Source organism: Lactuca serriola, chromosome 1 (assembly GCF_051521515.1).
Source record: "Lactuca serriola cultivar US96UC23 chromosome 1, Lser_US96UC23_V15, whole genome shotgun sequence".
Classification (NCBI taxonomy): domain Eukaryota; kingdom Viridiplantae; phylum Streptophyta; class Magnoliopsida; order Asterales; family Asteraceae; genus Lactuca; species Lactuca serriola.
In genome coordinates, this window is record NC_136408.1 from 84,227,629 (window position 1) to 84,236,529 (window position 8,901).

The window sequence follows — 8,901 nt, forward strand, 5'->3', positions numbered from 1 at the left end:
AGATTAATTTAGTAGTGAATAGATTAATTAATAACACCGTTCCCTGTGACCGACACCCAACTTACCTAATCTATACTTTAATCTGACTAGGTACACTGACTACAAGTGCATAGTTAGTCTAAGTTTGTTAGGTTATAAATTATAAAATTAGTGGGTACTTCCGTGCACACCAAGTTTTTGGTGCCGTTGCCGTGGAACGACTTAGTTTATTATTTATTTATTTGCTTTAGGTTAATCGATCCTTTTTGTGGGACAAAACCCGGAAAAAGTTAATTTTCCAGCAAAGTTTTTATTAGCATTAGTTTTTATTTTCTTTTCTGTTTGTTTAGTTTTCACGACATGAGGGGCACCTCTTACGACATGAATTTAGTAGTTATCAGTTTTTATTCATTTTGTTTTTAGTTTCTAGGAAGGTTTGATTTTTTTTTTCTGATTACAGAACTCACGACGTGAGCTTATAGCCTCACGACGTGAGAACTGTGATTTTTAGTTTTCTTTAGTTTTTAGTTTATTTTTCTATTTTAGTTAGTTTTTATGTTGTTATTTTGTTTAGTTTGTAGGAGTTCATGGCCAGAGTCTCTAACACACCTTTGGTGCCACCGCTTGAAGATCCGGAGTCAGCCCTTCACAAAAATAAGAACAAGAACGCGAAGGAAGATCACACGCCAAAGAAGACGCCATTGCAAGAACTAAAATCAGCCTTTTCAAGGAAGTCAGGAAATAAGACATGAGAGTCAAGTTCAACCCCAAAGGATAAAGGCAAAGTTGAAGAACTTGGTCCAGTTTCTAATCCACACGAATCCGAATACAAGTCAGACCCAAAATTTGAAATATTTGCAAGTGAGCCCGAAGACAAGCAAGAGGACGAAATGGAAAACATTGAGGAGATGTCCATGGGAGCTTACAAGAAGCGGATCTGAGAGGATGTAGGTCCCGGTTTAGTCCAACCCGCAATACCTGTCACTGCCACATTCGAGCTAAAGGGGCACATCTTGACTGCACTAAAGGATATCCCATTTTATGTGAAGGATCATGAGGATGCTTTTAAGCATCTCGATGAAGTCAATGACATTGCGGATTACTTCAATGTCCCAAATGTCAATAGAAACACCATCTTGCTCAGGATGCTTCCCATTACTTTTAAGGGAGCTGCTAAAGAGTGGTTAAAATCACTTCCACCGGGTACGATCACCACTTGGGCTCAAATGCATGAGCAGTTTCTTGACCAATTTTGCCCACCATCCAAGATAGCTAAACTCAAGAAGGCAATAGCCAACTTTGAACAACAACCGGGGGAGTCATTATACGAAGCATGGGAGCGTTACAAAGGCTTGATCAGAAATTACCCTCAACATGATCTTAATGTTCAACAAGAGATGTCAATCTTCTATGATGGGGTCAATGTTATGACAAGACAACTTCTTGATTCTCAAGGACCTTTGACAAAGAAAAATCCAAGGGAGGTCAAGGAGCTGATTGAAGAATTCGCGAAGCACTGTCATGAGTACCACAACCCTAGGCAAGATGGAATCAAAGGTAGTGGAGGTGCACAAACTGAAGAAATAGCAGCTATGATGGCTATGCTGAATAATATGGACCGGAGGTTAACATAAATGGACCAATCAATTCATGCTATAAGAGTTGGTTGCGAACGGTGTAATGGTCCACACTTGACCAAGGACTGCAGCTTGGATGAGTATGGGAATAAAAAGGCTCAAGTATGCTACTCGAGTGGGGACAAGTACGATGAAGACTGGAGGAAACCGAAGAAAGAGTGGCTGCCATATGAAGAATACAAGAAGCAAAAGGGAGAGAAGTGTAGGCAAACAAGCCGAGGCTTCTACCAAATGGAGCAGCCACCAGCTGAGAAAAAACCCGATCTAGAGACCATGTTAGTTAAGTTTATGGAAGCTTCAGAAAAGAGACACGAGGCTACTGATTCTACTATTGATGAACAAAGCCTTTGATGAAGAATCATCATGCAATGATGGTAGAACAGCAGGCTTTAATAAAAAATCAACAAGCCTCCATCAATAATCTTGAAGTGCAACTTGGTCAACTAACCACTTTGGTTCATGAGAAGATGTCCCCGAAAAATCCTGAAAAGAAGACCCAATCTCACGTAATGGCCATCGATATTAAAGAAGAGGCAATTTCTGAGTTCCTGGAAGCCTTAGAAGTGGAGCCACAACAGCCTGATCCAAAGTCGAAGAAGCCCAAGCTCGAAAATCAGAATGTTGCTGAAATAGCGAGCTTACAACGTGAGCCATATAGGCTCACGACGTGGCCCCGTCCTGAACAGAAAAATTTCGTCTTTGTTTCAGCATATCAACCACCTTTTCCGTTTCCTTCCTGAGCTGCCCTTAGTCTACTGGAAAGAGAGCATATAGAGTTTATTAAGCACGTGAAGGTATCCCGATTAATACTCCCTTTGTCGAGTCGTTATCCATAATTCCCGAATATGAAATTTTTTTACAAGACTTGATAGACACTCTTTAACAACTAAAGAAGAATTCTAAAGTTATTCTAAGTGAGCAAAGTTTAAGGGTTGTATTGGGAAACATACCTAAGAAGATGGGAGATCCTAGACGCCTCACTCTTCCATGTGAGTTTGGGAACAATACGAAGGTTTATGCTTTAGCCGATTCTGGGGCTAGCATAAATTTGATGCCTTATTCGTTTTATCATAAATTGAATATTCAGAAGTTAGAAGCTACAAAGATGACTATTCACATGGTGAACCGTTCGGTGACACAACCCAGGGGCATTGTGGAAGTTATTCTAGTGAAAATTGGGAAATTTATTTTTCCAATAGATTTTGTAGTGTTGGATATGAAAGAAGATCCCAATGTTCCAATTATCCTTGGTCGTCCGTTACTTAACACCGTTGGAGCTCTTATTGATATACGCGAATCCAAGCTCAGCTTGAGAGTTGGAGATGAAAAGGAAATTTTTGGCATAGAAGATGGTTTCCAATGGAGCGATGTTCAAGAAGTGGTTTTCAACATTGATGAAGAGAATGAACTTGAAGAATTAGAGAAGCTCATGGAAGAAGAAATCAAAACAGGTCAACAAGTTAAAAGAACAAAACCGAGAGCATCCGTTCCATTTTTGGTTGAAGTTATTACTTACTCAAATCCCACTTCTTGGGTAAACAAAGAGGATGATGAGATGTCGATTGATGAAGAGGAGGTTACTTCAAAAGTAACAAGTCCAGTGGTGAAAGAAGAAAGGGATACTATGGAGATTAAGAATGAAGAAAACTTGGGCACAAAAGGAACAAAGAGGTAGATGGATATAGATGAAATAAAGGCTAAAAAGGAGAATTTGAAGAAGGCGTACAAAAGACGTGTTCAGGCTTACAAGAGGCGTTTCAAGGAACAAAAGATCCTAGTGGTGTATTCTTCTGAAGATTCAACATAAGGAGGCACGGAGTCCGACTTACGACTCCTTAAAAAAGAAGCGCTTTTCGGGAGGCAACCCGAGCTCGGTTTGAATTTTCTTTTCCTTTATGTTTTTAGTTTTGTTTTTAGACATTCAATCATATAAATCATTAAAACTAAGTGGTAAAAAGTTGAATGTGGTGTTCCTAAATTTAGTGGTGAAATAAGAAGAATTGTTAATTAAGATAGGATTATTTTGATCAGACAGAACTCACGAGGTGAGCTCGAAAGAACTCACGAAGTGAGTCCATAATATATACGGGGTGGGAAATTTAAGCCTGATAGATTTATTAGCCCAAGACTGTTAGAATAGATGGCCAACCAAGTTAGCTCAACAGAACTCACGAGGTGAGTCCGAATAAACTCACGATGTGAGTTTTGAAAAACACGGGACCACAACTTAAACAATTCAGAATCCTTTGACCAAACCAATTTTCTACCCTCACGAAGTGAAGACGGTCCCCTGGTCCCCCCCATCCGATTTTGGCCTTAATCCAACACAATCTACTCGTGTGCTTACGTAATCTCTCCTTTAAGGTAAACATCTTGCATTTCTTTTGGTTGATTTTCATGAGTTTGTTGATTTAGGGGCTAGGGTTTTTCATATGCTTAAATATCAAAATATTACCAAAATATAGCTTACATTACCGTTTATGTGAGAAGATCACAATGTGAATGCAATGGAAAAATAACAGTGTACAGTAGTATTGTATGTAAGTAACTACCAATGTACTAACTATCTTAAACCAGTTTGTTAATTAAGGTGAAATGTGATATGATTGCAACCATACTTGATAGACTAGTATAACACGACGCTCTAAGGCATCAAAATGGTATGACATTAGTCACCCGTAGACCTGTAGGTCCAACTGTAGCTAGCAGCAAGGTGTAGGATGGTCAATCCCGTATAGATCTATACACCAACTCACGCTCTCCTTCCAGGAGACTCTGGTTGCAAAAGGTGACACAATAGTAGATTGCCATGCCATGAAGTAGTGGCTCACATTAGTGTTATAGTGTTCTAGTGTTTGTATAGTATGTTCTAGTGTATTGTATGTTCTCTCTGTACTAGTGTATTGTATGTTCTCTTTGTTTCTCATAATAGTATATTCTATTTGTTTCTCATAATAGTATATTCTCTCTGTTTCTCATAATAGTATATTTGTATTGACTCATGAATGAACTGACTCTTGTATGTTTCATTGTTCTAGTAATAGTAAGTAGTGACTTCCTAAACTATACCTATTATAGTTTACTAGTAATGATGTTTGTATGAATGAACATGTTTGTACACCTTTGCTACCCAAAGTGTATTGAACTGAATGGAGAACTTTAATATCTATATACATATACATAATATATAACTATGATTCAAACGACCTTCGGACAAACAACCGATAACCTAAGTCCACAACCAAACAAGGAACATGAAATAAGGCGAGTTTACGGCCATACTTGGTGTTTGCGGTCAAGTGTTCCCGGCCATAGTGTTCACGGCTAAATGATTTTATGGCCGTAAACTCATGATGATTAGTGCCAAATGGTGATTTAAGGTCTTACAAACCACAAGGAAGTGTTCCAGCCTCAAGTCCAAGCCTTAGGAAGACTTTAAGGCTCGTATGCACCTCAAACTAGGGTTTACGGCCAAGGGAGATGCTCTTGGCCGTAAACACCTCTTGTTATTGGGAAATGGATGGTTTCAAGGTGTTTAACATGTGTTCCAACTAGATATCAAGTATAGGGAAGTAATAATTTCGATATAGAAGCTAAAAAGGTTGATTTTGGACCAAAACACTAGTGTGTGTTCTTGGTGAAATGAAGAACACTTAAAGATCTAACCAAAAGAAGAGATTTCATGGATGAAATCATGTATCTTTACTAGATATAGGGGGATATCATCTTGAAAATGGAAAGATTACTTACTAGATTGAAGATCAAGATGAAAGTTCTTGATGATACTTGAGGGAGAAGTCGAGTTCTTGAGGTGTAATGGTGAATAATGAAGAAAAAGAGATGGAGTATCATGTTTAAGGACATGAGTTTACGACCACCTTGAGTTTACGACCGTAAACTCATATGGTGTGGCCGTAAACTCCACATGATGAAGTTTATGGCTTGCTTGGTGCACAATGGACTCAAGCAGATACTTCTTAACACTCGATCCTTGGTGGTACTAGGATTAAAACGACCTTATTGACTCTAAATAATGCTAGAAGATAGCAAAACGAGTCCAACTTTGATTGATTTGATTAACTGTACAGGATAGAAATTTCAGGTTGTCATATGGAAACTCTTTTCTTCTCGGGATCTTCGGAGCGTTGGGACTTGCTTCGGGTGTCGGGATGATACCGGGGCTTCGGGGGTGCTTCAAGAGGGCTAAAGAGGGTATCGAGAGTGAGAGAGTAAGAAACTAGCAACCAAAATCTGTCGCCCTTTGATTTCTATTTATAGGGCTGATTTTCTGGATTTACGTCGTGAATCTCAAAATTTCACGTCGTGAGTTTGGTCAGGCATAGGTCATTGTGTTCGACATAAGTTCACTTGCTCTGAAAGGTGTCCAGCACATGTTCACGTCGTGAACATTGTGTTTACGTCGTGAACTATGACACAGGCCTCGAAGTTTGTGTTCCGAACTTTAGAAATTCATGTCTCTCACATAAAAGCTCCATTTTCGACGTTCTTTATATCCACGCGTAGGTGAGATTATGCTCTACAACTCTCGTTTAGACTCCGTCGGCTAATTTTGACTTTATTTTTATTATATTATTTTTAGTAAGCCGGAACAGGAAAACTCCGTTAGAAATTCATAACTTCTTCATCTGACGTCGGTTTTCGTCTGTCTTTTTACCGTTCACTACTAGAAAAACAGCATTTTACGACGCTCATTGCGCGTCGTAAAAGGCTCAGACGACGCGCAAATGCACGTCAAGGAAGGCCTTGTCATAAAGAGAGACGATGCGCATTTACGACGCTCATTTACGACGCGCAATTACGACGCGCGTTTACGACACGCAATGCGTATCAAGGAAGGCCCTGTCATAAAGGAAGACGACACGCATCCGCGTATCGTAACCTTACGACACACGTGTTAATGACATGCAATGCGTATCAAGAAAGCCCCTGTCAAGAAAGGTCATGTCATAAATGAAGATGACACACATTTTTGCGTATCGTAAATTTAAATGTTTAAAAAATAAATTTATATATTTATTAATTTTTAAATTAAATTTGCATTTAATTTCTCATAATAGAAATAAAATACCATATACAAAAAATACAATCCATTGCATAATATAAAATAAAATTTCATACTCAAAAAATAAAATAAATTGCACAAATTATAATGTCATACAAAGAATCATTCAAATGTTAAACAAAAATAATACATTGCTAACATGGGTTATACATTCTTATAAAACTAACAAATAATCATACAACTTTGTTTCTTACTGGAAAGGAATGCCAAACATGATTACAAGTCTCCTTTAATCTTGATTACTCACCTGCTTAAGTAGAATGCTGTTGTTGAGAAGGTTACCTAGCAACAGAGAAAAACACAACACCTCTCCCACAATCACAACATCATTTACAGAAAAAGGGTTGTCAATTACTTTCATTAACACTTACATTCAATCACAAAAATATTAAAGAAAAGGGTGAAAAAATAACTTACTTTTGATAAGTTGATCTCCCTTAAAGCAAACACAATGAAGTGAAAAGGAACTACTGAGAAAATGTGAAAAAAATAACTTACTTTCATTAAGACTTTCATTCAATCACAAAAGAAACTATTGAGAAAATGTGAAAAGGAAAAAAAAGTATATGATGACCTGATTTCGTTCCACATAGTCATCAATGAAGTCCTTAACATCATTGACTTTTTCAGGGCTCAATTCATCATTATCCAACCTCGATTTGAGATTCCAGCTCAGACATGTAACCAATAATAAGCATTGTCATATATAATGTCTAAATGGGTAACCAACGACTAAGACATGCTTGTGAGGGAAGAGTAAGAGGAAAGGAATACAAATGGAAACATAAATGACCTTCTTACCCTTCGAAAAAGATTTGTTTAATAATATATTAACTGTTAACATATTAAATAAAAAAAATAAAAAATAAAACAAAAAAATAAAATAAAGCTCACCTCTGGTGGATGCACAATGACTTCTTGACCATCTTCACCTCCAAGTGTACATTCATGCCTTCTAAAAGTTGACAGGGCAGCCAATGCAACAATATTGGAGGCATCAACCAGATTTCTAATTCATTAGAAAATTTAGCCATTGTAATAAAAATGGGTTTAAATACAAGAAATAGCAATATACTCTTTATTATTTATTTATTATATTTTTCTTATGAAGGTTTCCTTTTAAAGTTGGTTTTATCTTTCACAATTAGGGTTTTGGTGAGAGTTGTTGTGTAAAAGGTTGATGAAATCTGTTAAGAAAATGAGTCCACAAGACTTCGATTCTTTTTCGGGAAGAGTTAACACTGTTTGATGAGCTGTAGTCAATTGATATTAAATCGGCTAGAAACTCAGCAGGGTTGACATGGTCTGGGCAAAGGTACCTGTCAAAAAAACCAAGATAATTAAACACCAAATAAAGTAGAGGATTTGAGTTGAGTTTAATTAATATTTAACACTAAAAATGGTGTTATTCCTGCTTTGGCTATGGATATTGTTTGTTGTTCCATGGCTTCATGTATGGAAACCCTAATATGGAAGGGTGTTGTAGAATATTTGTAAGCCCAGCAGCAGATGAGCCTTTCCCGGAAGAGAGTAATTTCATGGGTTAAAAACAACAAATAGTAAAGTACCTTCATTGATTTACTTAGATTATTAAAATTACAACTCTGTAATAAAAAGAAATGAAAAGAATTTAACGTTACCTGTGATTTTGCAGTGGATAGGTCTCCCAAGAGCAAAACATTAATATCACCCCTCAATCTTACACCATCAGGTAAAGTCTGTAGAAATAGAGGAAATGAGCTCCTAAATGATTAAGTAAAGAAAACAATATTCAAGGGTAAATTTGGCATTATACCTTCCTTGATCCTCCAAACAGGAGACAAGCCACAATTTTTTTTTCCCTCTAATTCATCGTCTAAATTCATTGCCAATATTCGAGTCTCACTAATGAAGTTGACAACCAAAAATGCGTCACCTCTAAATTCATTAATCACTCAAAATGAACAACAACCCTAGAGAATTGAGAGCCTAGCCTCTCCCAAAGGAATAATTTCCAGTTTTCACACAAATGAAAAGATGCCTTCCACTCATTCTCTCTACTCCTATATAGCCACTACATTAACATAAATGCCCAAAATGCCCTTACACTAAAAGATGCTCTTTGTTTGTTTAGTTTGCCCACAATACCCTTTCCTATAATAACCTGATGCATAGCATTTACATTGCCAATAAGTTTCCATATCAGTAACAATTTTGAACCAT

General features: G+C 37.3%; 1 non-coding gene across 1 annotated transcript; it reads right to left on the reverse strand.

Moving 5' to 3' along the window:
- Positions 1–1,253: 1,253 nt before the first annotated feature.
- On the reverse strand, positions 1,254–1,360 carry LOC145080649 (small nucleolar RNA R71). The gene has a single exon (XR_013695243.1). It is a non-coding gene; the product is annotated as a small nucleolar RNA R71 (small nucleolar RNA).
- Between the last annotated feature and the right edge of the window lie 7,541 nt (positions 1,361–8,901).